The sequence below is a fragment of the Octodon degus genome, unplaced genomic scaffold (assembly GCF_000260255.1).
Source record: "Octodon degus isolate 3935 unplaced genomic scaffold, OctDeg1.0 scaffold00290, whole genome shotgun sequence".
Lineage (NCBI taxonomy): Eukaryota > Metazoa > Chordata > Mammalia > Rodentia > Octodontidae > Octodon > Octodon degus.
The window spans coordinates 1,484,077-1,498,931 of NW_004524866.1; the positions used below are offsets into that span (position 1 = coordinate 1,484,077).

The following is a 14,855-nucleotide window of genomic DNA, read 5'->3' on the forward strand; positions in this document are numbered from 1 at the left end:
AGAAAGAAGAAGAAGAAGAAGAAGAAGAAGAAGAAGAAGAAGAAGAAGAAGAAGAAGAAGAAGAAGAAGAAGAAGAAGAAGAAGAAGAAGAAGAAATTTTAAAAAGGATTAACTGCACCTTTCAAAAGACCAGAGAAAGTGACAGTCCAATTACCCAAACCATTTTGCACATATACTGGAATATATCTTTTTTCCTTCTTTCATTTGTGCTTTTACTCATTCCATTTTTTCCTTCCTGTTGAACAAATTATTTCCTTTTCACAATAGGTATCTATGGTACCTTTTAAATTTTACTTACTTTTCAAGTTCTCATACTAGTGAGATTATACAATGTTTACACATGTGGATCTGATTTATTTCATTTGCCATCATACTCTCTAGCTGCATTCGTTTATCACAAAACCCTCAAATTTATCATTTCTGTTTTTTAGAAGGGCAGTTTCAATATTTAACTCATTGCATACATTCTTCTTAGTGGTTAATGTACAAGATGTGGACTTGATATCCTATTTACAAACACCATTAGAAAAAATCTCTCTATTCTTTAAGAGAATGTAACTATATATCTATCCTAACCACTTTGAACACACAGATACAAAGTGGAAATTCATTAGTATACCTTTTTTGTTAAGTTCCATGATTTAAATATTATAGGTGTGTAAACTCAGCAAAATATTCTAAAAGAGTTCAGTAGTCCACAATAGTATTGGGTCTTCCGCTTCACTGGCAATGTCAGAAATTGTTGACCTAATTCTCCTACAGCTCAACATAACACCATGGCTTTACTTCTTATACTTCATTTTTATACTTTTCTGCTTGATGGTTAAGACCAAGGTAAAGCAGGAACTATGTAACAAGAGTTGTAGCTTTTGGGTCTGATAAGGTCAGTGAAATCCCCTCAGGATTTATCCTGAGATCCTATACCTCAGATTGTAAAACCTTTTTCAGTGTCAGCCATGTGGATGAGTCATGGCCATTGCTTGGCCAATGTGCTCTCTGTGAAAGCCTGAGAGAATGTTTTCTCTTCATGTGACTCTCCTTAGGCACACTCTATGTCATCAATCACTTTCCTCTTTGGCCCTATAATCTCCTTGATGAGAAAATTTGGGACACTACCAAGTTACATGACGTTACAGTATAAGTTCTCATATGTCCTGAGTCTTAATTGACCTTGGAAAGCTAGGGCCAAAATGTTGGCTTTCCTTGAAGCCCTCCTTTTTCTCTAATTTTGGTCTGCAAACTTAGGTTGTTAACCATTCAGAAGACAAGCATATTTTTATTACCATATAACCTAGGCTGTTAACCTTAACCTCACTATCTGTCCGAATATCAAACATGTTAGGCATAGCATGGAACAGGTATTTTTCATCAAGTATTGATATGTTGAACTTTAAGTCCCTATAGAATATGATGAAAAAACATTTAAAAATTAGAATATATTTTTAAAAATAGGCATAAAGAATTATATACTTCTTATGTTTACACATAAGTCCAAAAATCTAACCATATACAACTTTGAAGCAGGACAGTCCCACAATATATTCCTTTTCCTATCTCTTGCCTTCATTCACAACCCCCTTCTTTTTGAACAATCATCTATGCGAGAGACGGCACAGCAGCAAATGGCATGTCATGACAAGCAGCCCGTATTCAGAAGACCAGAATGACAGGCACTCCAAGCATGAACCTTCTATTATAGATTACCATCTGCAGTGCAGTTACTTAGTTCACAGGTATCAGTACATATAGTTAGTCAGGGTGAGAATCTTTCCAATTAACTGCTAGATTCAAAAATCTTCTGAAGATTCTCAGGATCAGTGTCTTGCCCATCTTCTACATATAACTGTATGGCTTGACATTGTCATGTTTCCTAGCTCTTATCCTTTCCCTCTCTTGATTAGTTACTCCTCAAGATCCTACTTTCCTTTTACTTGTATTATACTTTTCTATTTTTATTTCTTCTTTTTAGTTCTTATGCTAGGTAAACTATAATATATTTACACGTGTGTGTCTGGTTTATTTCACTTATGAGTATATGTTCAAGTGACATCCACTTCAATATGAAGGCTTTGAGTTTATCATTCTTTAAAGCTGAATAATACTCCATTGTGTAAAAATACCACATCTTTTTCAACCATTCCTCAGGTGATCAGCATCTTGGTTGTTTCCAAGATTTGGCTATCACAAATTGTGCTGCTATAAACATAGGCACATATATATGCCTATGATATGATGTTTTCTGATCCTCCCGGAAAATTCCCAGTAGAGGAATAGCTGGTTTAAATGAGATTTCCAGTCCAACTTTTCTAAGGAATCTCCACACTGATTTCCATAATGGTTGCACCAGTCTACATTCCCACCAGCAGTGGAAAAGGGTTCCTTTTCCCCCACAGCCTGTCCAACATTTGTTGTTGGGTGATTTCTTTATGATAGCCATTCTTTCTAGGGTGAGATGATATCTCAGTGTTGTTTTAATTTGCATTTCGTGGATGGCTAGTGATGTGGAGCATTTTTTCATATATTTATTTCCTTCTTTCATTTTATCCTCAGATGCCCATTTCTGGATTGGATCTTTAAATTTTGGCCCCCTAGTGTTTTTTTCATTTTAAATAAAAGAAATAAAATCATTTCACTTTGCCGTGGCCCTAGATGTGCTCTTAGAGTGTGTGGTGTTTGTGTGTGTGTGTGTGTGCAAGTGTGTGTGTTTGTCTGTGTGTATGTGTTTGAGTGTGTGTACTGGGTATATCTTGCAGTACCCAAGAGAATGATCCTATGATCCTTTCACTTTATTAATTTTATATTCTACATCATTTAAAAGATTGAGCATATTAGTATGTCAACATACATTTAATACTGAAAATATTATTGTGAATTAATGCATTCATTTCTATGTATAAGATTTGCAATTTGTACATTTTGCACTTACACTTTATCTTTATTTGTACTAAGTGATTTTCAAAACCTCAGTTGTGACATGGAATAGTAAGTTCCAATTTGGGAATTATGTTTTCCTTAAAATGTAATGATCAGTAGTTAATATTTTAAGTTTATAGTAATTAATATGAAAATATACTCTTTTTGCTTTGCCATTCCACCTATTATTGCATACCATTATTCATAAGTGAATGATATCCCAACAATAAAACAAGTCCAAGCTTACATTAGGGTTCACAACTCATGCTAGATATTCATCAAAATTTGACAAATGCAAAATGTTCTCTACCCAACCATTATAGAACCATGAATAATATTTCCATTGCTTTGTAATTCTGCCAGAATTATGGTGGTGTAACGATCTACGTGTGTCTCTCAAACCCAATACTTTTGGTGGTGAAAATGGGGCAGTACTTTCCAATTTTGTGCATTTGCTTTGGAGTGAATCACTTCCTACGTTGTCATAAGGTCATCAACAATGTGTGGGCCCAAATTATTGCTGTAGAAACAGATTACGATGACACGTGAAGCCATGGATTTAGCATGTTAGAAAGCACTATATAGAATGGGAAAGGTCAAAGTTTAGGTCTCTGAAATGCAACATGTTTCTTTGTTAACATTAAATAATTTGTAATTTCAGAATACAGTGTTACTGATTCTTTAGAAAATGGAATAAATATGTGATTGGGAGTCCTTTTTACTTTCCACACAGAAAGACTGGACAGTGCAAGGAGGGTTTTGTACCACACTGATTCCTGAGTGCATGCGGCTGTGATTTCTTAACCTTTGGGGCCTGGGTGTAGTGCCAAATCTTCAACATCAACTTTGGGTCTCCTCAGGTCATTTCAAAACATCTAAGAGTGAATCCTCTGGGGCAAAGTATTTTCATTGCCCCAAATGCTATCCATGCAAGTAGCCTGCAGGCAAAGGCTTGGTACTAAATCCAGGTCAGAAGAGAAGGCTCCTGGGAACTTCGTATAGGTATTTAGGGTGAAATAATGGTCCTGCAGGTGGAGAAGTGAACTATAAACATTTCCCTATGCATGTTTTTTAGAGACACCAGACCTCAGATGGAGAGCTTCAGGGAAAACGGTGGACAATTCCTCTAAGGACCTTGAGGCTTCGATGAAATAATTCAGGATCGTTAAATCATCCACCTTTGATGAAATGAAAAGCATGTCCATCCATTCCCATGTATAAACTTCTTCCCTACTGACATAAGTACATGCATAAAATACATGGTCACCAAGTGACACTGCAGACCTCATCTTCCTTTAAATTTAAGCTTCTGTGTGCACTCTACAAAGATGCCCCTTTTGAGCATGATCTTACTCTTCTTGCAGCTGCCTCTCACAGTATGCAAACTGTCTGATGATGACTGTCTTCAAAGCTGGAGCACCAGGGTGTACAAGGATGGAGACGTGGTGATCGGAGGATTCTTCTCCCTGTACACCTGTCTGTACTTCACGGGTACGTCCCAAATAAAACCCAGCAAGGACTTTCTCATCGTAGAGTAAGTGTCCTTTTACATTTATTTATTTTTGCTTGACGATCAGGATCAATAATGCCTGGGGTTTGTGACTGGAGAGATTGATACTCTCTGTATTCTCATTCTGTCCTTTCTATACATACTTGGAATCATTTATAACTTATTTTTCATTTTATCCCATCTTTCCATTTTGAAGTAAGGAATTTTTTATATCTTATTTTTCTTTTTCAAGATTAGATTATGAGGGAAAGAGCATCTTCACACCTTACTGTATTTTATATACACTCGATTATACCAAACTTGACATTGCAAGAAATGAATGGATCTCAAATATATAATCAATCCAAGTGCTAGATTGAACCCAGTGCTCTAAGACAGCAGTAAATACTTCTTTCCTGAAGACCAAAGTCTGTAATATTTCCTTCATCTTCCATAAAATGTCTCCTATGCACACTGCTATTTATGCTCCTCTTCTTGGGGAAGCATTGCCCATTGGTTTCTCAGTGTAGATATTTACTACCAATTGCAAATACTGTGCAAAGTCAAAGGTTTCATCTGAGTAATTCTGCCTGCATCTGCACCCCAGGCCGGGACTAGTAGGGCCGTTTCAGTGAAATTCCTTCATCTGGTTTCATTCTTCTTCGCTTGCATTTTCTTGGTTTTCAGACACCTCAGCATCAGGTCTGTAGCTAACATTATCATTAATAAATACAATTTGCATGGAATCATAGATTCAGAGGACTGTAGGAGATGATTTGTGCTTCTGTGCAAAAGAAATTGCCTGCTTGTCTTTTGTTAGGTGGCAGACCTACGATGTTCTCTTTACTCACTGTTCATGCCCAGAAGTAGAAAAGACAATGTTCATAATTAAGGCATCTTCTGCTCCCAGGTATTTGTACCTATTTCCTGTGCATTATCACATATAAGAAGTTTACTCAGGGACTGAAGAGATAGCTCAGAAGAATAAGCACTTGCTTGGCAAGTGCAGGGCCCTGAGTTTAATCCCCAGAACTGTAAAAAAAAAAAAAAGAAAAGATGTTTACTCAAATTTTTGTTCTTAGATAATTAGAAGAAGTGGCATATTTCTGAGACAAAGCTTTGTATGTTCCTAAAGTTGGCTAAAGCTTTTGCACTGAAGAAATCAGGCTTCAGTCCCAATTATCTGTAATTAACATCACATGTCCTCACACTAGGCAGTTTGCCCAATAATTTTTGAAAATATGTTTCATATTGGTTTATTAAGGTTCTTGTGACTGGAGAGATTGATATTCTCTGTATTCTTATCCTGTCATTTCTATACATACTTGGAATCATTTATAACTTATTTTTCATTTTATTCCATCTTTCCGTTTTGAAGTAAGGAATTTTTTATTCCTTTCTTAAAAGGGGCATCTTTGTAGAGTGCACACAGAGGCTTAAATTTAAAGGAAGATGAAGTCTGCAGTGTTACTTGGTGACCATGTATTCTATGCATGTACTTATGTCGATTCTTTAAGGTAAATATTTTGATTCTGACAGTTACTGTTTATTGTTTCTGCTAGCTAGTAGCAAGTCTGGAAAATTATGTGATGAAGGAGATGGAGAAACCCAGTCTGAATCTCCGGCAAAAATTTTTTTTTCTTCCAACTATTAAAGTAAGAATTACTAATTGCATTTACTGGAAAATAATGAGAAAGCTTTTGTGCAATGAGAGAAGAATCATCAGTATAGTAACAGTGCTGTGAAGGGCAGAAATCTTGAGGTAGATCCTGAAGTCTACATGTGCTGATGGAGGTTTACAGCACAGTAACAAGGAGGTCAGGATGGAGAATTACCAAGAGACAACATAAGTGTCATGAGGACCGGGCTTAACCAAACTGAAAGGATTTCAGAGGAAATAATCCGGGTGTGAATTGACACACTCTGGGGACAGCAAGGTATGATAACCTGGTCAGATATCAGGTGTGATCAGATTTCCAGGATGTTTCAAGGGTTCTGGAGAAAGTGTGTTTCTCTTCCTGAGGAGAGAAGAAAGGACCCCTCTTCCTTTCTTTCTTCTGTCCGTGTTCACCTGCACATGGTGGCCATCAGTCTTTTCCTGACCATGTGCTGTGCACAGTTGGCGGCTGAAAACAACTTCCTTTCAATCCCAGGAGTTTCCAATGTGCGGGGTGCCTTAGGCATTAAGTAAAAATCCTGAAGGGTCCATGACAATGCCTCAAAATTTCCTAAAATCTAGATGAAGAGAATATTGAAGATAAAAATATGTCCAGATATAAAATATGTTTGTCTTTAGAAGGAGATTATATTTTAAGTTAGAATTGCAATATTATAAAGGAAGATATGCCCCATGTGTGCATCTATGCCATCGGAACGTATAAATTATTTTCATACCATTCTAAAGATTATATGACATTGCATATTTTAGAGATTATAATATATATCAAATATATATTAATAATAAGAGGATTATGTCTCTATCCCTCAGCTTATTTTACATAAGAAATGATGATACATAGTTCTATGCATATCAATATCATTATGGTAATTCTTAGGCCTAAATACTATGGTATCTTACAAAACGAACTAGATAGATATTCACCAAATTTGAATGTTCCTGATTTTCAAATTGGTTTCCAACTTCATGTTTTTAATGAGGATAATAATAGACAGATCTTTGAGAAAGATAGATTGTTGCAGTAGATCTACATTCTTGTAAGGACCGGGGCTGGATTCTAAACTATCTTTAATTTAAAATTATTTTGTAATTTTGATTTCATCAAAAAACCCTTGAGAAATATAATAAACACTTCCAGAAGCTATGCAAAATAGTATTATTTTCCTCATGTGTACACCAAATGTAGCGCAACTTGATGTGTGCAGGTAGAGTTTCATTTGTATATTTAAATCTTATTAGGAGATTGATTACATATTTCCTTTTTTAAATCTTCTATTTATTTATTTGGTACACGGTTTCACTCTTCAGCTCAGACTATTAGTGATTCTCCTGTGCCGGCCTCCCCCAGCACTGGGATTACAGGCATGCACCGCTACACCTGGTTTCAGTGGCCGGCTGGGCGCAGGGCTGGAACAGCATGCGGTACCAGGGATCAAACCTGTGTTCTTCTGCTTGCCAGGCAGATGCTTAGACCACTGCGCTATCGTCCCAGCCCCAAATTACATATTTCCATGTAATTTTAACCATGTTTTTTTCTATGATTTGTTCTTTACCTATGTATAGATAGATAGATAGATAGATAGATATAGATAGATAGATATAGATATAGATAGATATAGATATAGATACAGATATAGATATAGATATAGATATATAGTTGTTGTTGTTGTTTTGTTGGGGTACCAAGGATCAAACTCAAGACCTTGTGCTTGCCAGGCAAGCTCTTATTCCACTGAGTTAGCTGCCTGGCTCTCCTTCATATTATATATTTTCAACACTTCAGAAATATTTCAAATAATTAAGAAAATAATTTTTAAATATTTAAGGGATTTTTGCTTGAATTAAGCATTTTTGCAGATAATATAAGAGAAACGAATATGAACCTGTAGGTGAAGAGAAAACAGTCATCTAACTGTGTGCATTTGCACAGATATCTGTATAAATTATTGTGTTTGCTTGGTGCTGTGTTTTGAACCCAAGACCTTCACTCTGAGCTTCATTTTCAGCCCTTTAATAATTTTTTAGCTTTATAGCGTCAAGGAAGTGACTATGTTTTTCTGTTGCCAAAGTGGAGCTAAAAGTTGTGAGCTTTCTGCATCAACATCCTCCAGTGCTGGGGTTACGAGTGTGGGTCTCTAGACTTTGTATATTTGCTATGCCTTAAAACTATTCTGAGGGCCTGGGGAGATAGCTCAATGGAATAAGTGCTTGCCTGACAAGTACAAGGTCCTGAGTTCGATCCCTGGTAGCCCCCGCCAAAAACATCTATTCTGAGATTTTGGTTTTCATTTGGTATTAAGATGAGTATAGCACATAGTCTTTCAGAATAGCTTACATTCGTCTTGACAAAAGAATTTAATATTTATCTATTGATTTTAAATAACAACTATCAGATATAAGGGATATATGTATTTCCATATTTGTAAAAATAGATGATTAAACACAGATTGTTCCTCTTTTTTATTCTGATTTGTTCCACTGAAATCTAAAATTTAAGTGTTTTTATATATTATGTTTAGTAGCAATGTTTTTTTCCAATTTTTTTATCAACTAATTCTGAATTACTTTCACTATATTTAAAAACCTTTAGGATAAATTATGCTGTTGCCAGAAAAACTCATTTTTATTTTTAATGAGACTAGTAGGAACTTCAATACAATTAATGATGATTATGCAATATAATTTTAATGCTTTCATCTTTTTTGATAGGATTACATGTTTTTGTCCAATTTTCCAGCTCAAAAAAATTTAGTCTACTTATATATTACACATAGTTTTCGCTTAATGCTTTATGTTAGTGATCTTAAGTTGGAAAGTTTTGACAAAATTCCACACATTTACTCTTCAGTTGGGCTCTGCGTGTTTTGTAAATCATGTGGCCTCTTCAAAAGTTTTAATGTTTCTGAAGTGAACTATCTTCTGTCTTATGAGAAGATGCTTCTCTTTGATTCTTTTTCCCCTGCTGTCTTACTGCATATTAATTTTATGAATTAACAATCCCAGCAGAACAATTACCAATTCTGGTACAAACAAGCAATAATTTTGTGCTCTGTTTCATTGGCAACACTCAGGACCTACAGTTTCTTTAAATACAGTCATCACACGGCATCCAAGGCAGGCTACAGTGCATCCGTAGTGTGGTTTCCATGGCCACTAACAGGAGATTCTAGAAGTTCACTGAACGTCTGCCTGTGCAGAACAGCTCCTGAGATGCACAGCATCCTTGGTGCAAATCATTTCTTCTTTAGTTAAGGAAGACTGATAGTCTCCTTTGAATTTTTTAAAACTTCACTAAACATTGTCAGTTACAAACTGTTCATTTTTATGGAATGAAATCTGAAGCACTGATTTTATTTACATTTTCTAGTAAATAAAGCAAATCCGCATATCTATTAACTTCTATACATCTCCACATGGATGAACATGGACAGCATTTTTTCAAGTTATCTTTAAAGGCAAAGTGTAAACGAAGTGCATTTCCAATAGTTAATATATGTAAAAGGAAATGGGTGTTCATTAGTACAAAATGTTATATATCCTCTGATAAAAATGTTTTTCTCTTTCCAGGAATGATAAGATTTATAAAAAAACCTATCAAGGTTTTAATGACATATCTGGAATTATCCTGTGCACATTTTTGTACTTATAGCTAGATAAAAGAAACTTTATGGAAACCCAAATATGTTTAATATCTAAATTCAGTTTTACAAATGATTATTTTAATAGACCAAATACATATTAATTTAATGTAAGCAGGATGTTTTCAGCAACTATGCTGTGCATTTCTGCTGGTTTATGGAAGGAAGCAGCTAATGATTTAATTTTTTTGTAAATAAATTATAAAGAATTTTCACTTCAATGTCGTATAAATAGTGCACTTAAAATAAATCACTGCTTAGAAAACTGCAAACACTTTTTTGCTATGGAGTACAAACTGTATAACTTGAAGAGAAAGTGAGAGATTTACTTAACTCTTTGTGAGAGATTGGTAGAAACCAAATTAAATTTGAAAAATTTTAAGAAAAATTATTAGGAAAATATTATTTATCAAATACATTGAGAAAAAATATTTGGTAGTTTTATTAGTTACCCAAAACTTACATGAAATACACGGTAAAAAAAAATAACAAAGAATGTAAAACTCATTTCGTAATGGCAGGGATTTTCAAGTCATCAAAAAGAAATACTGTGATCATACGCATTATAATATTTTAAGATGATGTAGAGACAGAAAAGAAAGTGACAGAGGTGAAGTTTATAAAATGTATAATGATGACAATGTAAAGAAAATGTAGGATTTAGAGGAAAATGATAATAAAATAATGTACAGTAATATTCTGACAAATTTCAACCATCCTGTCTGAAAGAAAGATGAACCTTCTACAGTCCTAAGGATGAAAGTTAATTAGCAAATATAGTTCAATAGACACATATAGGCAGCTCTAGGCCAGGGCTGAACAACACATATTCCAGGCAGGGATGCGGCAGAGGAGTAGAAGGACTGCTCAGTGGGAGCTTCCCTGGGCTCTGTTTGCATCAGCGCAAGACAAAAGAGCATCCTTGTCCACCAAGCAAGGAGCATGAACAACACGTGCACTTGACCTAATCAGCTCGCCAAGCCACAGAAACAGAACAATTAGAAACATTAACTCTGTTTTCATCTCACAAAATAATGCATCAGGCAATACTAATGCCAAAATGTCACTTTCTGAGAGACCATTCACGAGATGTTGGAAAGTGTGGAGCACAGTGACTGTTTAGCACAAGCCCCGTTTCAGCTATTAAACTTTGCATTGAAATTATCATTCTACTTTTAACCCATCAAAGGGATATGTGTAAAATGCATCATCTCTTGCTATCCTGTTTTCCTTCTTATTGGTCCTTCATTTCTGTTCCAAATGTCTTTGTGTTTTCAAGGTTTCTCTCTGTCAAGCTCCGATGGAGACAGGAGCCTCTTGGGTTTTGCTGGGGGCAGAGCCAACCTTCTTCTGCTCCATCTTCACCACACAGATGTTGTCAGACGCTGCATGTCAGACCACCAATTACACTCTTCCTCTACAATTATTGTTCCCAGCACTTGGTACTTCAACTTCATGTGGATATCACAACTACGTAGTACTTGCTGGTGGATTAATGTGTGAGAATATTTTAATTTTCACAGTAGCAAATATGTTAAAACCCCACCCTAAATATCTCATGCTTTCCACCTGCTGCACCTTCCTTTATAGCTGAGATCATTTTCTCTATCTATATGAAGGTTTGTAAAGTCCTACTAGAAAATGTGGTATGCAATTTTCTTAGCAAAAATTATAAAACCTCGCAGGCATCAGCTCATGCAGAGATAGATTACAGTTTCTGAGTGTTTGTATTGACATAAAATATTGTCTTAACAGAGAGCTGAGCCCCCACCTGAAGGCTGTGCGATCCTGGGAAGCCTGGCCCCAAGAGTCACCTGCATTGTGTGGCGTGTTCCATGGCTAACGCAGGTGTGGTGGGGCCTCTATAGTCCTGCACTCAGGGATCCTTTAGTTGATAAAGAACATTGCTGCAAGACCATGGCTGAGATCACTGAGGAATAGAAATTTGAGCAGGAGCTCAAGAAGACTCAGCTCATCAAAGCGGCCTCAGCAACAATGACATGGTCTGTGTTTGCAGACCCAGTGATCAGTAAATTCACCAACATGATGATGAAAGACGGAAACAAACTACTGGCCAGATCCCTCATAACCCAGACTCTGGAAGCCATGAGAAGGAGACAGTTTGAGAAATATCATGCTGCTTCTGCAGAGGAACAAGCAACCATTGAACGCAACCCCTAAATCATCCTCCACCAAGCACTGAAAAACTGTCAGCCTATGACTGGCCTCATACCCATCCTCAAGGGTGGCCATTTCTATCAGGTCCCTGTGCCCCTACCTGACCAATGTTGCCACTTCCTGGCAATGAAGTGGATGATCACTGAGTACCGAGAGAATGAGCACCACAGACACTGATGCCAGAGAGGTTGTCACATGAGTTGCTGCAGGCTTTTCACAATCAGGGCCCTGTGATGAAGAGGAAGCAGGACATGCTCAAGATTCCTGATGTCAACCGTGCCCTGGCCCACTATCACTGGTGGTAGAGGAAAAGGAGAGGCTTTGAAAGGGGCCCAACACCCTGTATCCCACTGAAAAGTACTGTGTGTTAAGGATGAATTTCATTTTTGAGAAGGATGGAGATGTGTATTTTCCATTTACCCTTTTTCACTAGAGCTAGAACTGGCTTTCTGTGCCCTGTCTCCTTGTAAAGAGGAAACATGGGAATTTTCTCTGGGCAACCCAGGGCTTAGTCTTCTCTTTCCTTGGCTCAAGACAGACCTTTGGATGCAAAAGGAAGAAGCTGTAGTAGCAGAAGATTTATTAGAAAACCCTCTCCCTGATACAGAAGTACCATGAATTAAAACTCATTGGAGGAAATGGGCTTCTTTCCACAGTGGTCCTTATGACAAGGGTAGAAAAAAAATACAAAGGGATGAGTAAAAATGTATCACAAACCATAAGTGTAAAACATGATTTATGTGTTTTGTTAGAAATTATTCATGATAAAAATCATTTATAAGAAACAGTAAGAACTTGACTCAAGATTTATATATGGAAGTTGTGGCAATATGTCCTCTTATGACAGCCATATGAAAAACATTCTCTTTGTTCTACTGTAAGAGTATCTATCTCATCCATGATAAATCCACAAATATAATGCAATTTAACACTAGTCAAATTTTACACATAACTCTATAGCCAGCACACTCAAGTTTAGGATATGAATGCGCGGAAGAACATGGCATTCAATTAGTAAGTGGTATTGTTCAGGATCTGATCATTTATTGAAGATTTATCACTAATAACTACTTTGCTGTTTTTTTCAGGCTTCTGCCCAGCAATTTCCAGAATGTTCTGGCCTTCATTTTTTCCATTGAAGAGATCAACAAGGGTCCTCATCTTTTACCAAACATCTCCTTGGGATATGAGTACCATAATTTACTATACAGCTACTGGAGGATATTAGAGAGTTTCCTCATTTTGTACCTAGGACAAAGTGGGACCCCTAACTATAGCTGTGGGACAGAGACTAAGTCTATAGCATTGCTAACAGCATCACCGTGGGCAATTTCTTCTCAAGTTGGACCATTGCTGGAACTCTACAAATTTCCACAGGTGAGGCTGGGTGGATAGGGAAGGATAAAATCATGGGACATGAAGTGACAGTTTCAGGTGCACTTTCAAAGATGTTGAATGGATGGACTGTGTTTGTCTGTCACACAAATATATACAGTCTCAAATTGCAACCCACTGAGGTCTGTTGATTATCTATATTGTGTTTATGTTCATCAGAAGGGCTGGAGAGATGAAATTAAAGATTTCTTGAACTCTGTCTGCTCAGTTATTTGCTCAAACAAAACCTTAGAATGTGACATTATTACATAGATGGCAATAATCATTTTCCCTTCTAGAATTCGGCGATATGTTTGTATTTTCATTTTTATTTTGCCTACTTCATAAGGCTCTTTATGTGCAAGATTGAGCTTTATGTCAACTTTCTTCCCGTAACTTCCGATTTTCCTTTCCATGTAGCTTACCTTTGGCACTTTCGATCCTGCCTTCAGTGACAGTGGCCAGTTCCCTTCTCTCCACCAGGTGGCTCCAAAGGACTCATCTCTGGCCCTAGCCATGGTCTCCTTGATGCTTTATTTCAGCTGGACCTGGGTGGGACTGGTCATCACCGAAGGCCAGAACGGTTTCCAGTTCCTCTCAGATGTGAGGGGACAGACGGACTGGAATGGAGTCTGTCTAGCATTTGTGACACTGATCTCAAACCCTCTTGTATCATATCTCCAATTTACAAAATGGAAAAATTTCCTGGCTAGAGAAATATCATCAGCAAATGTGGTGATCATTTATTATGACAGTGATAGTCGAAATAACATAAACCATCATATAGGGCTCCGTTTAGTGACATGGAGAATCTGGGTCACAAACGCACAATGGCATGCAGACCTGGCTGGGAGAAATTTCATCCTGGACTTGTTCCATGGGCTCCTCATTTTTTCACACCACCATAAGGAGATTTCTGATTTCAATAAGTTTATCCAAACAGCAACCCCCTTCAAATACCCAGAAGACACTTTCCTCACTCGGTACTGGTTCCAGAACTTCCACTGCTCATTCTCTGCCTCTGACTGTTCGCTGAAGGACTGCACACCCAATGCCTCCCTGGCATCGCTGCCTTTGAATAGTTTCGACACAGCCATGAGTGAGAGGAGTTTCAACACCTACAATGCCGTGTATGCGGCAGCCCACGCCCTCCAGGAGATGCTTCTTGAACGTGCTCAAATGCAACTCATAGAAAGTGGGGACCACACGGTGTTCTCTCCCTGGCATGTAATGTGATTTTTATTTTGAGGCTGGCTCTGTTGTCCAGATTATTTTGTAAAACTTTCCACAAGTGCTAATATCAATGGAGAAAATCTTTGTGAAAAACCCAAAAGAGTCTACTGATTCTTTTTTCAAAATATATTTAGTGAGGGAAAGAAAGCTCCTGTTTGAGAGAGGGACAGGAGAGAGGCCCAAGTGGTTTGTCTCCCTGATTTTGTTGTTGAGATAAATTTTGACATGGAAATGAATCAATATCATTGATTTGGAGGCCGGGGAGATGGCTCAGTAGAATAAGCGCTTCCCTGGCAAGCTCAAGGGCCTGAGTTCAATCCCTGGTTCTGCAAAAATAAATAAATAAATAAAT

The 14,855-nt window shown here is 37.1% G+C and overlaps 1 pseudogene; it reads left to right on the forward strand.

The window, feature by feature from the left end:
• The first annotated feature begins 4,241 nt into the window (after positions 1–4,241).
• On the forward strand, positions 4,242–12,201 carry LOC105740897 (annotated as a pseudogene).
• The last annotated feature ends 2,654 nt before the right edge of the window (positions 12,202–14,855 follow it).